This window comes from Pezoporus wallicus, unplaced genomic scaffold (genome assembly GCF_028554395.1).
Source record: "Pezoporus wallicus isolate ANWC-B61680 ecotype Strahan unplaced genomic scaffold, APGP_CSIRO_Pwel_v1 contig_7722, whole genome shotgun sequence".
Taxonomy (NCBI): Eukaryota; Metazoa; Chordata; class Aves; order Psittaciformes; family Psittacidae; genus Pezoporus; species Pezoporus wallicus.
The window spans coordinates 1,525,073-1,541,210 of NW_026635420.1; the positions used below are offsets into that span (position 1 = coordinate 1,525,073).

Here is a 16,138-nt window from a genome sequence, read left to right on the forward strand (position 1 = left end):
TAGATGATATGCTGTACTTAGAAAACTGCTTCCCCTCTCAATCTTCAAATTAAGTGTCTGCAGAGTATTTCAAAACAAGCTTTCAGGGATAGGGGAGGTGTGGGAAAGTCCACAACGCGGTAATTGTTGGACTTTATGATCTTATAGGTCTTTTCCAACCTAGCTGATTCTATGATTATCGCACAAAATGGATTCAATTAGTGAGAAGCCACAATACTTGCAAACAGATTTTCCAGCCCAACTTATTATTGATGGAGTGGGTGGGAAAAGAAAACAGTGCAGTTCTCTAATTATTCTTCACTTTCATGGACGTCTTCTTCCCCAGCCCAAGATAAAATCTGATATGCCAAACACTTGTCTGACTTCCCTTTAATATCTTGAAGTCACGAAAAATGAACAACCCAAGGTGAACTTTCCTGCAGCTCACACTTATTTTTTTTCTGGGGACCTTTTTGTGGTGTCTACTGTTACTGTAATTTACATTTTTTAAAATCTCTTTATTTTGTTTATTTTTTACTGCTTTCTCCTATAGATTTCTCTCCGAATTTAATATACCAGTTGCTTTCAAGAATTCACTGCACATCATTTTTCTAAACTTTGATCATGAAGCACCAGATAGCACAGACCTACTTCATGCATTCACAGAAAATACTTTGATTTATTTATTAAAGTATGGCTTTTGTCTCTTTTATAACAATAGGAGAGATTTACCTCATTTTCAGCAGATGATTTACTACAACTGTGTATTTTGCGCTGACGTATTTGTGCATCCTCCATTGAGCTATATTTATACAGCCAAATATTTCTCTATAAAGATAGATTTTTGTATTTGTCTTACTGAAATTCAGAATATTTTTATCAGACCATTTGTCAGATTTTTCAAGATTGTCTTGAATTCTAAATTTGCCTCAAAAATCCATGCAACCATTCATCCAAGTCACCAACAGAAGTGCTGAACCCTCATAGGTACAGGGCAGATTCCCATAGAAACTTATTTTATTTAGCTGCTAGTCTGACAGTGGAAGACAAATTACTGCTCCTCTGGGTATATATTTCCAATTAGTTGTGCAACTGCTTAATCCAGTTGTCATTTCCCTAGTTACTTCATGACAGTGCCTTTTAAGTAGTACCAGACAAGACTGATATGTGCCAATCCCCCCTTGCAAAAAAAAAAAATAAAATTGCTATCTAGTCAAAGAAGGGGAATACTTTCTTTTAAAAAGTAGCATATTTGGAGAATACCATCTTGATTGGTACTTATCTCCCTGCTGTTTTCTATTTGCTTAGAAAATATTTGTGGAGTTTTTTTTTTTGTTTCAGTAGGTTTGTTTGTTTTGGAGCTGAAATTAAACGGACTAATCTAGATCACTAGTTCCTTGCTTTTATTAAATACATTTGGATGACTCTGTTAGGCCTTCAAATATTTGCAGTTCATCCAGCTATTCTATAACCCATTCTTCCCTTACTAAAGCAGTGTAACCCCTTCTTTCTCTGCTGCACCTGTACTAATTGGCTGACTGGATCTGATTTTTTAAGTGAAAAAAAAAAAAGAGAATATGAAGCGCATGATCAAATTAAGATAATAGCTGCCTATCCTGCCTCAGGAAAAAGTTTCTCATCTGAGTTAATATTAACCCTTACACCTCTTGTTTACTTTGCACTCTGGACCTTATGACTGTGTCCCTTTATGTCTGTGCAACTATTAATCTTTAGCAGTATCTATTAGAATCTACTGTTATTGTTCTCACATCTTGTTTTCAGGGGGACTGAAACCTTACCCAATCATGAGCGTGGCAACTGATGTAAACCTGTATCACGTAAATGCAAATTGTGTGTTTTGTAACAGGACTGTGGCTGGGCAAGGGAGAAGCTCCATGACCTGCCTGACATGCTTTTTGGTGCCTCCTCCTCTAGAAAGGAGGAAGTAACAGGAGTGTGTTCTCCTGAAAGCAGCTGAGCATATCCAAGTGCAGAGAAGCCTTGGGCAGCAGTATAGAGCATCCAAGGACACAGAGTAGAATGGGAGCATGAAGCATTGAGATAACCAGGAGTTTTCCTCATGAAAGGAGCAAGGGGCCTTTCTGAAGCAAGAAGTAGTTCCAAAGTCAAGACTCAGAACCAAAAGAAAGCAGGAGACCCAGAAAGAACTGTGTGCAGTTTGTGGAAACCAAGGAAGCTACAGGAACTTGCTGGAAAGAGCAGCAAGGCTGAAGAAACGGATGTGTCCTTACAAGAGCACAACTGGCAGGGTACTGGTTTGTTTCAGACCTTTAATTTCAGGCTCCTTTTCCCAGGAGATCTGAGGTTTTCCCTTATAAATAACTACCTGGTGGAGGTTTCATATTTTGTGTTACAGTAATACCAAATTTAAGACACTGGTTAGCAAATTCAGGATTTTCTCACACCACATGTGGGGACCAAGTTCAGAAAAAAGTTATTGCAGACTCCTAGAGCTGATTAAAGACACAAGACAATAAGTACTCCTAAGCAAGCAGCAAAAAAGGTAGGAAATGGAGGAATCACCCAAGACTTAAGCCATGTTTTGATGTTCTGTTTGCAGTAAAAGGAAACTAGAAAACCTCCAGGTATGACTTAGGAGTCATCAAGCCACAAAACAACACCAGAATTGAAAAGCGCTGCTGAGTCAGTCCCTTAGTTCCCACAGATGAACTACAGTAATAAGGGTCTCTAAACCAGCGAACTGCCAAGACAATAGCCTCTGGAGCAATGGAATAAGAACTGCAGGGAGAAGAATTGGCTATCCAGAAAGTTCCTCCATTTATTGTCTGCAACTCTGCATTAGGTGGTCTTTCTCTGAAACAAAGAAGGGAAGGATATATTAAGCATCATTGTGAAATCCTTTGGCTTGTCTCCATTAATGATGACATAAGTTAGAATAAATTATTATATGAAATTATCCAATTATAAATTTCAACTTGAAAGAAAAAAATCAACTGATTTTTTTTTTCTGGAGTTCCCCCTGCTCTCTCCACCAGACACAATGTAAAAAAGCAGAAAGCAGCGGAGATGAGCCAGCAGTTTCATGACTGGTGGGAAAGAAGGTTCCTGTTAGGTGGAACACTCAATATTATTTCAGTGGGATTGGTTGGGATTCTATGTAAACAACTCTGCCTTCATTTCTTAGGTTCTGAGGAGCAATATTTAGGATGGGGTCATGGGTGAGTTCTTGCCAGTTGATACACGTGTGCTGTGTTTAGACGTAGCAAAGCTACATTTTATAGTAATATTTTCTGTTTCCTGGAAAAACTGGTTCAAATAGCTATTGGATCTTCTGTAAAAAAAAAAAAGTGACCTCCCACCTGGTAGTTTTTGTCTTTCAGGAGTCAAGAAAATCTCTTTCTTTTGAGAATCCCCATTATCCAGACAATTCCACACAGATGTCCAAGCTTCACAGATCCACAGCATTCCCTGTAAGCTTTAGTTCTGTTACACCTCCTTTTTCAATCCCAACAATTATCTTCTCTGATCCTCACTTTTTTCCAAATGTAATTTTTCAAACTGCACAGGATTTAGGTTAGTTACACTGGACTTCTAGGTTTATTGTGATTTAATATCAGAAAGCAGGTGGAGACCATGTAACTAAAGTGATTATTCTGCCAAGACTTTTTGTGTGACAGACAGGCTTTGACTATTGCTGGTGCTCAGCTCTGAGAGATACCATTACATATATACCAGACCAAATTTAGGATTATAACAATTATAACCTGCTGCCTAATTCCTGAAAGTACACTTTCATGGAAAATATGTCTTTATTATGCACTCCTCCATAGCATAAATAAAGTGTATTTTACATCTGTACATATCCTTACTGAATTGCTGAGATACTATTCCAGCTTCAGCCTGTACTTTAAGAGCTGTTAAAACATCTGATTTAGGGAAGGTGCAGACATAAAAACAATCCAAGTACTAAAAAAAAAAAATAATGGTAAGGGTAATAAAAAGCTCAGTCTGCCCAGTTTTTCAGAGGAGATTGAAAGCTTACTGTGTGCAAATACCTTGGAGAGAGGAAAAAAATATTGAAATTGTTTGGCTTTTTTTATTTTATTAATGAAGGCATAACAAAAGCCAGTGTCTGAAAGCTCAGCAGAAATCCAAATGAGAACAAAATATATGTTTTCAGCAGTTTCAGTAAAAAACTTGTCCAAGTTGTGTTTTCAAGTCTACATAGCATGAGTCTCTGAAAAATCAGTTTTACTGTACACTAGCATGGCTTAGTGAAATACAAATTACTTCACCCAAAGGGGGATAACTAAGTGAAATGTAACTGCATATGACTTTCATGTTAGATTATGAGCTAATGGTATAGTAGACTAAGGTTATTGGTAGAACACGTTATTGCTCCTTTGAAGAAGTTCCCATATATGTTACGAATAGGACTTCTTTTGCTCTCCAGCATAAAACATGTTTTGGTTATTTGCAGTGGTATTACTGTAGGTTTGCTGGTACTGGTTACCAGATTACTTACTGATCTTTCTTTTTCTTCATGTGCACCAAACAGCAAAAATCATTAATTGTGCTATTTGGTTTTATAGTTATGGTATGTAATTTCAGCAGTAATGAGCAAATCAACTTGTTTGTATCACACAGGTATTTGTAGGTTGCTCAGACCATAAACCAACCTTTCAAGTACTGTTATCATCATATTTTTCCCCTGTATCTTATTTTTGGTTTTTTATTGTGTGAAAAGAGTCATATTTCAACTTTCTCACTGCTTCTTTTAAACAAAAAGATGAAACTTCCCTGGTCACTGGCCTAGATGTAACTTCCTGTTGTGCTGCAAAATGTAACCTTAAATATTTACAAATATTTGTAGGCATTAAATACACATGATCTTCAGTTTCTCATTTCTTGCTGTGAAGCATATACATGCACACAGATAGATATATACACAGATATGCATATTCTTCTTTTTTCAACTTTCTATACTTGAATTCACCGTTCATCCAGAGAACATGGTGTTGCGTGGTTTGAATCAAGGTTATTGCATATCCACAGATTGAATAAATCCTTTCTGCAAAATAAGGAAATATAAACAACTTTACATAAACATATCTTTAGCATTTAAAACCTAGTCATGTAGTCCTAGTAGAAGTATTTTAACCATTTTTTCCAGTATTTCTATAGGCATATCAGAGTCAAAGGAAATCTTAGTAACCTTAAAATCTAAATACACTAAATTGCAATTATTATTCTTTTTTTTTTTACCAAGCTGGGAATTAAAGAGAAATAGGGAAAATAAACAAAATACTAGCTACTATAAACAAGCAAATGAAGGTTGCTGCCAGAACATTTCTCCAGTTTTAAACTTCCCACACCAGTCATAATGCCAGAAGATATTTTTCAAAGAATTTTAAACACCGTTGAAAATAAAGATTAAGATGAGTTTGACATACAGAATGAGAAAATCATAGAATTACAGAATGGTTGAGGGTGGAAAGAACATCTGGAGTTCATCAAGTCTAATCCCTCTGCTCAGTCAGGGTCAGCTAGAGCAGGTTGTCCAAGGACTGTGTCCAGTCCAGTTTTGAATATCTCTAAGGACGGAGGCTCCATAACCTCTTTGAGGCCATCTGCATAGTAAAAAAGTGTTTCCGTGCCTTTGGATGGAATTTCATATGTTTTAATGTGTCCATTATCTCTCATCCTATCAGTGGGCACCACTGAGTGTAGTCAGTGGCTCACTCTTCTTCATTCCCTCCTCTCATGTTAGTATACACATATAATATACTTTTGAGCCTTCTCTTCCCAAGGTTGACCACTCACAGTAATCTCAGCCTCTCCTCTTGTCAGATGCTCCAATCCCTTGCTCATCTTCATCACCCTGAATCACATTCACTCAAGTAGGTCCATATCTTTCTTGTACTGGGGAACTCAGCTTGGGATTCAGATGTGGCCTTACCAGGACTGACTAGAGGGGAAGGATCACCTCCCTTGATCTCCTGTCAAACTCATCCTAATGTGGGCCATGAGGCTTTTGACATTCTCTCCTGCACGGGCACACTGCTGGCTCATGGTTTGTTTGTTGTCCACAAGGACACCAAATTCGTTCACTGTTAGAGCTGTTTCTAGCTTACTAGCCCCGGTTTGTACTCCTTCCGAGGGAGCAGAATTTAGCACTTGACCTTGTTGAACTGAATGGGGTTACTGTTGGTCCATTTCTCCAGCCTGCCCAAGTCCCTCTGGAGGGCAGCGTGACCCACTGTTAAATTAGCCTCTGCTCCTAGATTTGTGCTATCTGCAAATCTGCTGAGTACGCTCCGTCCCATCGTGGTATGATAGACATGAATCATAGAATAGTTAGGGTTGGAAAGGACCTTAAGATCATCAAGTTCCAACCCCCCTGCCATGGGCAGGACACCTCACATTAAACCATGCCACCCAAGGCTCTGTCCAACGTGTTGAAAACAATTTGTCCCAGTATTGATTCCTGGGGTGCACCGTTAGTCACTGTTTTCAGTCACTGCTGATAACAATCCTATGATCCCAGCAGTTCAGTCAGTTTTCAGTCCACCTCAATGACCTTTTACCTAGCCTGTATTTTACCATTTTTTCTATAGGGATGTTAATGGACACAGGGTCAAAAGCATTGCTAAAGTTGAGATAAACAACTTCCACTGTCCTGCCCTCATCCACCAAGCCACTCATCACAGAAATCTATCAGATCACTCAGGCATGGATTCCCCTTCATAACTGTATGATGGCTAGTCCCCATTACCTTTCTGTCCCTCATGTTAGGAAATGATTTCCAGGACGATTTATCTCTATTCCCTTCCTTGTATTGAGGTAAGGCTGACCAGCTTCTGGTTCCCCAAATCCTCCTTCTTGCCTTTTCTATATATCAAATGGATCATGTAGCAATGGGTGCATATTCTCCCTACGTTTAGCTCTTTTTGTCTTCGGCATACCTGAAGTGCATGTAACTCCTAAATTCTTCTTAGTTCAGGCACTATAGTTATTATTTGTTTAGAACAACTTACAACGATGAAAGATCTATTATTCAACCAGTCTCAGACACTTAGAATTTGGATAAATAGGGCTATTTTTATCCTGAATTCTGCAAAATCACACTTTCATTCTGTTCAGTTTAGTCAAAAGTTGAAATGACAGAGTTTATATGAAACAAAAAAAAACACTGGCTGACTGCTTATTAAGTGATTTCTAAAGCAATCTAGCTGTTGGTTTCAGCTGAACAGGAAAATTAGAGAAAATTTAAGTATCAGGGGAAAAGTACTTAGAATTGGCCACTGTGGCAGCTAACTGTGCTAAATTAATATCTTCTGAGATTTTCCCTTTTTTGTTTTAAGTGTGAGTGGAAAAATGTTCAAGAAGGTTTTCAATTTTGCAACAATGGATTTCACACTGCACATGGATTTCAACTAAAATATTATCCTTATCAAAATTTAACATTTTACTGGTAGTTCTTTCTCATATTCAGACTTACAGTACTTTGTAGGGTTAAATTTCTGTCAGCATTAAAGTGCTGATGAAATGGGGATTACATGATAAAGAAATTTTTTTTTAATTACTGTCACAGAAGTCTCATTAATGCAGAGTCTCATCACAGTAATTGCTTGAGAAACAGGCATTAGAACATCTAACAGCTTTAAAAGACTTTGCTGCATTCAACCCAATGTTGCATAAGTGTGTTTGATTACATTTTTTATCTCCATATTTACTTCTGACAAGGTAGAAATGGTAGAACACAGTATAGAATAATAAAAGTATAAGAAATAAGAAAATAGTGGAAACACAGCATTAACAAATGGTATGTCTAGTATTTAGTTATCTTTCTTTGCAGCAGACATAATACCAAATGTCAATCACCTGATTATTAGATTTTGCCCTTTTGAAATGCTTTAAAGACTAATTATGTGGACCAGACCGGTATCTCTTGCAATATCCCTGTGGTGATATCTGATAATAAAATGCCTTTGATCATATACTAGTCATATTCTTACTTCAAGTCACACACAGCATATCTCTAGAGGAATGGCAAAATATTGCTTCAGCTTGATTGTGCTGCTGGCTGGGAAGTTACCCAGTGAGACACAGGTTACTGTTAATTTTGATACTTTGAGTGGATGGATGATTTGACTTTCACTATATCTATAAGATGTAATGGTTTTAACATTAGTATTGGAAAAAATATGGTTCAGAAAATGGTTTGCAGAAGGTGTCCCAAGTGAGATATTATTTTCTTAGGAAAGCTTCTCCATAGAACAAAGTAAAACTTCAAATACATTGACTTCTCCCAGTAACAACATGGAGCCCTGTTAGGAAGACAGGAAGGCTCATTGAGTTAAAAAAGCTAAATTAGTGACAAATTGTTGGAGATGACTCTGTAATATTTGATGACAAAATATTTTATATACAAAATCAAATGTTTGGTGTACAATACATATTGTGTATCCCAAAGGGAATTAGGAAACTAATAATTCTGCTACAAAATTCTTGTTAAAGACACTGGGATGGCAACCCCCTCTGTAGAGTTAATCCTGTGATCAGATGGTTTACTTAAGAAGAGGTCTAGAAGAAGTGTGATCAAGCTAACACTGTCCTAGAGAGACCCTTTTTTTGAGAAGGAATATCATGCAGAACATTTGGTAGGACCTTATAAATGATCCCATGGAATCAAGGGACATATACCCAGAGGATACACTTTGGGGAAAAATGCCATTTTTAGTCGTCTCAGTGACCTCTTTGTCCATGACAAAAAGTCCTGTGTTGTTCAAAAGGAAAGTAGCAAAATTCTAATTCAAAAGTAATTTCCTTAGTCTACTGCTCTGTACTTCTCACATCTCTGTTTCCTTCTATCTGCTCCCTCTCCTTTTTCTATGAAAGTCCTCTATTTATATAACAATAAAAAAGCTTATGTCAGGATCCCAATTACCTATACCTTCCTCTTATCATGTCTCCTTTAACCTTAGAAGATCAATTCTTGCCTTCATTCAGCACAGTAAGACCAGCTTGGAATCTCTGTAAATATGCACAAAGCTACTTTCTTGTTCCTCTTTACTTTCCTTTTTAAAATTCTCCTTTGCATTGATGCCTACATCACCACCCGTTTGTCAGTGTTGATCTGACATCTCTACTCCTGTGCTTATAGGCACTGCCTTCAGAAGTTGCCAATATTTTTTCCTGTATTTATCCAGTATTTAAACAGTCAGTACTGATCTGTCACTAGTGTTCCTCAGCTGCATACTAGGAAAGTAATCAGTAACAACTTCATTAGTCTAGCTCTAGAAGTTTGGAGGAGGGTCAGCATTTGACAGAATTTGAGGATCTGAACAGGCTGATGGGGCAGAGCTGAGAGAGGACCACCTAAACCTAATGCATTATAACATCCTGTGGAGTGAATGGCAAATATGGATGAAGAGGTTGGTGACAATCAGAAATTGCTACAAGACAGCTTTTTCCTTCCATCCTATTCTTCTTTTATATATGAGTACTATTGTCTAAGACATATAGTCATAAGGCATATATAGTAAGTAAGGGGCAGAGCCTGCCAGTTTATATCCTGAAGTACAGCTGGAGACAAGCAGTCCCATCAACACAAAATATCTTAGTTACTTATAGTTAAAATATACCAAAAAAGGAAAACAATTATGTTCATGTAACCAGGATGTGTCTTTCTTGTGCACTTAGAATTGTCTGATTTCTTACTTATTAGAAAACAAAAGTATATAGAAAGAAATGACAGCAACTTATTTACAGGTTAATTTATAATCTAAATGGTTGCATGGAACATTCTCCTGTTACGGGTTTTGTCTTAAGTGAGGGCTCAGAAGCTAAACACAGAACAGTACACTTAACACTAAGAGTATTTAGTTGTGGCTACACATCTGGCCCATAGCATTTGCCATTCCAGGCAATGTAATTTTATGGATCAGATTCTCATAAAGCACTTTTCTACACCTTGTGCACTTCTGATGACAATTTATTCTTTCAAAGCCAAAGTCTTTATATACTAATGAACAACATGTGACACAAATAAAATAATGATTTCTTCTCATCACAGCTAATTAGGTTGGGCAGAACCTCTCAGTGATGCGGCCAAGTAGTTTTGAACAGGCTTCCACTGCTGTGAAACATCTGTTTGCGCTTGACTGTGTCAGGTTGCCAGAAGTGGGACCAAGCTAACTGTGGAACCAGGAACCAGTGTCAGACGTGCTAAGGTGGTGTAAGTAGCTGATTTTTCCTAATTGCTAAGAAATGTAGAGTACATAACCCAAGCTTACATCTTTTGAGGAGATTCATTTTTATTTGAAAAACTGAAAACAACTCAGATTAACACCACTTTCCTTGGGTTCTCCAAAGGCTCAGCACTGTGCAATTTTATACATCTTTCAAGTGTTATTTTTCTGTGATCAGGTTGACCCAGCACTGAAACAATTTTTGTCTCAATTAATTGTGCCTTCCTATTGAAAAAAAAAATCCTTCCTCTAGGCTTTCTATCAGTAGGTACAAGTGATTATCCACAATTGTTACCAAGATAAATTGCTGTCCACTTCTTTCCGAGGCAGAACATGATCAAATCCTGACAGATAGGCAATTTTAGGCAAAAAAAATTCTTCTCAGGAATAGTCTATAATGAATTAGCATATTGGCTATTTACCAGTTAATTTTTTACCATTATTTCTGGAAATTATGGTAGAATGATTCCTTTTCATTAATCAAATAACAGTAATTAAGTTCAATAATTCAGATTACCCTGTCTGCTTTTGTACAGAAGTTTTCTGCATGACCCTCAGGTTTAGTGGGCATGTTCAAAACTACAAACAAATGTTTAAAGTGGGTCTATTAGTACAGCAACTATTTTGATGCATTATGAAGAATTCCTGGACAGAATATCCCATCTGACAACTAACCATTGCTAATTAATTAGGGACATCCGCTAAAGAAGAGAAAATAATTCAGCTTTGTTGGTACTGTTAAATCAGAAAACATCTTAAATAACATAAGGTATTCCAAATTGGTTTAACAGAACTTGTTATGTAACCTTTAGGAAGGACGGAAGAGGAAGAGTGAGCCTTTAAGTATGTACATATATCTGCTCTGAATGTTCATCTTGGTGCTGTAACAAGATGTCTTTCTTATATGGCATGATCAAGGCACTCTAAGAACACATTATGGGAAATACACACTCTTATGACCTGCTTGTGTTGCGCCATATCTTCTTGTAGTGAGATCCCAGAGGTCCATGAGATGACTCAGTATCCTGAGGATGTTAAATCCATGCAACTGAAAGCATTGAATTAGCTTGACTCAACACAGAAGAGTTTACAAAACAAGCAAAGCTTTGCTCCCTTTCAGATACAGATCCTATATCCTCCTCTTCCAGAGACAGGATGTTAGATACTGGTTTTAATCTAATATTCCCCACCACTCCATATTATCCTTACATGTGTATGATGTTCTGTGCTCCTGAAATCTGTTCCTTAGTTTTGCAGTAAGTTCTCTTTCTTTCAATAGAGTAAAAGTCCTGGAAACCTGAAAGGTGAGAGTCCTGAGGCATGTATTGATATCTTCTTTCTTTATACAATAAAATATTTTGGGTTACTTTTTTGCATTTATAAATTTTGAATACTATGAACAAAGGAAAGTTAGAACTCTTAGAGAGAGAACCTAATGAATCTGAGAAATACAGCCCTGTTTTGGGCAGACCATGATTTTCATGTCATATAGGCCTTTACTGGGAGCATGGAATTTGTTATTCAGAGTTTTCTCTGACCACTCTGGTTAATCTCATTCTCTAAACACAACAGCTTCCCTATGTAAACACTAAAATGTGCCTTTAATTTATTACTACTTGCAGACTTGGAATTTATTGGATTTACAGAAGACAAGAATAAAGCCTGTTGCCATCTGTGTGGATCAAAGCATTTCTTTGTTAGCAGGATGTGCGCAAAAAGCATTGCTAGTGACAAAATTGTATCTCCAGAGCAAGCCCTGCAAAGATTTAAAGCTGGAGTAGTATTCAGAGGTAAGGAAAAAGGAGATGGAAGAAAAGCATTAAGGTTGTTTGACTTTTTAGTTATAGACTACAATGTAGTAGAAGAGATTTTGTTTTCTTTTGTAGCATTTTCATACTGACAGCTGTACTTCTTGTTTCCTGAATACACAGTCCATGTTGCAAAGAGCCCTATGATATTCAAAATAAATTAAATGTGAGGTATTTCTGTATTAGATTTTGCTCAAGAAACACATCTGAGCATAATAAAATAATACATACAGCAAGTATTGAAGTTTCATTTATTTCAATGGGATTTGTACCTGGACCTCAGTGAAATTAGTTCTTTAATATCTCTTTCTACTGTTTTTCATATGCAGCCCAATTCACTACAAAACAGCTAGTGGACTCCTTAAAATACCACCAATAAGCAGCTGTTCTGCAACTTGTACATACAAGGTCTGAAAGGGAGACTGTCACTCTTGTCTAGAGGATTAATTTCAGTGGGATTTTCTTTAAAATCTACTCCTATGTTTTCAAACTCATAGGGACAATTCAGGGTTCTGCTTTTCAAAGGTACTATTAGTATTAATAATATGAAAGGTGCTATTTTCAAAAGAATAACAAAAAAATCACAAGAATATCAAGAAAACTGTTGCAGGTTTTTTCTCCTCATGAAAACCTTCCTACAGCATGTTCCCTGTATACTTATGCAAACCCCACAGATGTCTACATTTTATAATACAGAGATATTTTAAGCCAATCCATCATCCATGCCTAACAGCACAATGTAGCTTGACAGAGACTACCACTTGCATGAAGCCTTGAAGAAATATAACACCTGAATCATCATGAGTGTTAATATTTATATTCGCAATCTCACTTGCCTTCAGGGCTTTGCAGATGCTACTGCTAAAATGTAAGATAACCAAAGATGACATGTTAGCACCTGAAATATAGTTATATAAAGCAAAGGTATTATTTATGAAGCCTTTTATTAGAGGATATGTTTAAGTACTGCAACACAAAACTATATGAAGACATCTAAGCTAACTCTAAAAACACATTGTCACTAAGAGGAAATGGCATAGTTGTTCTAATGTGATATTCTGCCTTGGCCGTGGCATGTCATTTCTCAGCCAAACTAATTTCCTTGGATGTAATTCCACAGAGATGTGTGCAGCCCTCTAGCACTGACTGAATGAGACTGCTCCATGGGAGCCTGGATATTTCTGTGATGTTCCTCTTTGCTGTGTAGACTGACACATATGAAGAATTTTGAAGGTTTGGTCCGCTGCTCATCTTTTCATGGGGCACAGCAATTCACAGAACTTACATGAACTAGCAATAACTCTACTTAGGTGGCTCTGAAAGTTAAGAACTTGACAGCCCTAAGGCCACAAAGAGGATGAGTACGTTAGAAAGCTTTTGTGGCATCATTTTGGGGACCATTTCCAAACAACCCTGGGTATATGACGAATACTAAATTTACATATAAGAAACAAAACCGAACTGTGAAGATGAATTTGAGAGCCTCTGTTATAAAATTAAGAGATGATTAATATGGCAAGCTGAAAAGCTGAGTGAAAGGTTTATTTCCTTCAATTGGTCTGGCTGCATTTGAACAGAAGAAAAATTATATGCTTACACAATTCAAAGGTGGATGGCAAATGTTAATCCTTACCTAATGATTGATCTGCCATGGATTTGTTTTATATAAGGGATCTCCTCCCTCTTAATGATGCTTACTGAACTATTCAGATATCTAGAAAGGGTAAAAATTGTCCTGGAATGACTATGAGGGTAGATTTTTACATGAGGCTTTATCACATTTTTAACAGCTTTTCAACTCCAAGTCATTGTACAGATAAGGCTTAGACACATTTCCTCTTAGCAGTGACTTCAAGTACTTAAAAATGTACAAGTGTGTAGAAGCCCTAAAGAACTGTAAAAACTAAGTTGTGTATAAAGGGAATCCCACATGAGAATGTAGGACTATAGAGAAGTTCATTTATCCTATGTAACCAAGCTGCTAAAAGAGAAAACATGTTTTGGCCTGGGATTCTTCCTTGAGAGTAGGGAGGAGATGAAGTTGTGTTCTAGAAATAGTTTTGGCTAGTAGGTAACTTGAAAAATATGAAGTTCTGCTTTCTGTGATTCCCAGAGGGAGATAAGGAGTTTTGTGGGGGCCAAGAAAGGAAAGGATTGCCCTCTTTTCTCTAATATCCTGATTGTGATGAGATATGACATTAAGGGCATAATTTTCTCTTTTCAGCATGCACTTACTAGATCTATGTTTAACCATTGTGGCAGGTTGACCATGGCTGATCACTAGGTGCCTGCCATGCTGCCTTATCACTCCCTTTCCTCGGCAGGACAGAGGGAGAGAAAATAAGGTGAATAAGAAATTCTGGTTTGAGATAAAAGCAGTTTAATAAATAAAAAGCAAAGACCTGAAGCACAGAAGCAAAGGAAAACAATAAGACTTTAATCTCTATTTCCCATCAGCAGGTGATGCCCCACCACTTCCTAGTAAGCTGGGTTTCAGCAAGTGTACTGGTTGCTCTGGAAGGCAAATGTGGCTTTTATTACTGAGCATGATGTCATATGCTATGGAATATTCCTTTGGTCAGTTTGGGTCAGCTCTGGCTGTATCCCCTCTCCACCTCTTGCCCACCCCACAGCCTACTGGCCTTTGGAGGGAGGACAGTTTGGAGAGACGGGGTTGATGTCATGTGAGCACTGCTGAGCAGCAGCCAGAACAGCGGTGTGTTATCAACACCTTTCCAGCTACCGATACAAAGCACAGCATTACAAGGTCTGCAATGGGGAAAGTTAACGCCATCCCAGCCAGAATCAGTACACCCCTGCAGAATTTTAAGGGCATTCAAAATTTACTTCCAGAGGACTGTCTTAGCCATAAATCCTTAAAACTGAAGAAATAAACATGTCTGTCTTCTGGGGGAGGGGGAGGAGGGGGAATGGGGAGGTGTGTCCAAGTTCTGAGTAATACGTATTTGAGTGTTGTTTGTCCAAACATAAATCCAAATCTGACATTCTGACATGGTTCCAACTTACTATGTTTTATAACAGAACTCTTAGTTCCTTAAAAGGCTGTAAATCTTATTTCCATACATGAGAACCCACACGTATCTACAACCATATTCAAGAACACAGAGTGAAAAATGCAGCATATCACCTCAAGAAAAATGCTAGTTCTTCTCCAGGTTAGGCAAATTTTTAATTTCAGCTATTATTTTCTTTTTTCTTTTTTTTTTTTTTTTTAAGGCTAAGAGACATCAACATTTTCTCAGATGGAAAATGGTTCAATAAATCTGCTGATGAATCTGTTGGGATTAACAACTGCTACTTCCAACTCAACATCCAGTCTTCAAGAGGGCCCTACAATGCCCAAAGGAAAAGCATTTCCTCTAGTCCTGACCATTGAAACCAGGGGCTGAATCCACCATCCTATTTGGAGGACTATAGGAGAATGGTGGATTAATCTCTTCTGTTATTCTTAAAATGCATGTATCCTTTCTTGCTGGCAATCCCAATAAAATAAATTCTTAAGTGTTTTTCACTGCGAAGGCTTATGGGGAGAATATTAGTATATAAAACCTTTAATGCATGCCATACCTATCATGTTTAATTAAATATTATCCACATAGACAAGCTATTAAATAAGTATGAGTATATCCACAAAAGCTTATCATCCCAAAGTTGGACCAGTTACAGAGGCAACAGGATAACTAATGTTACTTTTTCTAATATTTTTTTAGGAAATATCTATCCACCCTACCAAACACAAAAGTCAGATTTAGGATGAAATCCATTAAAGGCAGGTCAGATTTCAGGCTTCTGGAAGAGTCACATAGCCTATCATAGAAAACACATGCAAATGTTGATGAACAAACACAGTATCTCATTATAAAGTAATGTACATATATATACACAAATATATAGACATATATATAAAACAAAACTTATACTTAACATTGAATTACTTATACCATTTTCAATTACTGAACACTTGCACTGGATTGCAAAATTACTCTAGAATTAAATGACAATAGATGGTAAATACAACTCAAAGAAACCACACACTGCAAACCATCCTGCATGTCTTGCAGTTGTTGCACAGCCTGGTAAAATGTGGTACTACAT

The 16,138-nt window shown here is 37.2% G+C and overlaps 1 long non-coding RNA gene across 2 annotated transcripts; it reads left to right on the forward strand.

Moving 5' to 3' along the window:
* Positions 1-1,771: 1,771 nt before the first annotated feature.
* Positions 1,772-15,812, forward strand: LOC130607072 (uncharacterized). Of its 2 annotated transcripts, none has more exons than XR_008974154.1 (4): positions 1,772-2,255; positions 10,040-10,201; positions 11,837-12,004; positions 15,754-15,812. It is a non-coding gene; the product is annotated as an uncharacterized LOC130607072 (long non-coding RNA). The 2 variants fall into 2 exon arrangements; XR_008974153.1 differs by lacking the exon at positions 15,754-15,812 and adding an exon at positions 15,065-15,164.
* The last annotated feature ends 326 nt before the right edge of the window (positions 15,813-16,138 follow it).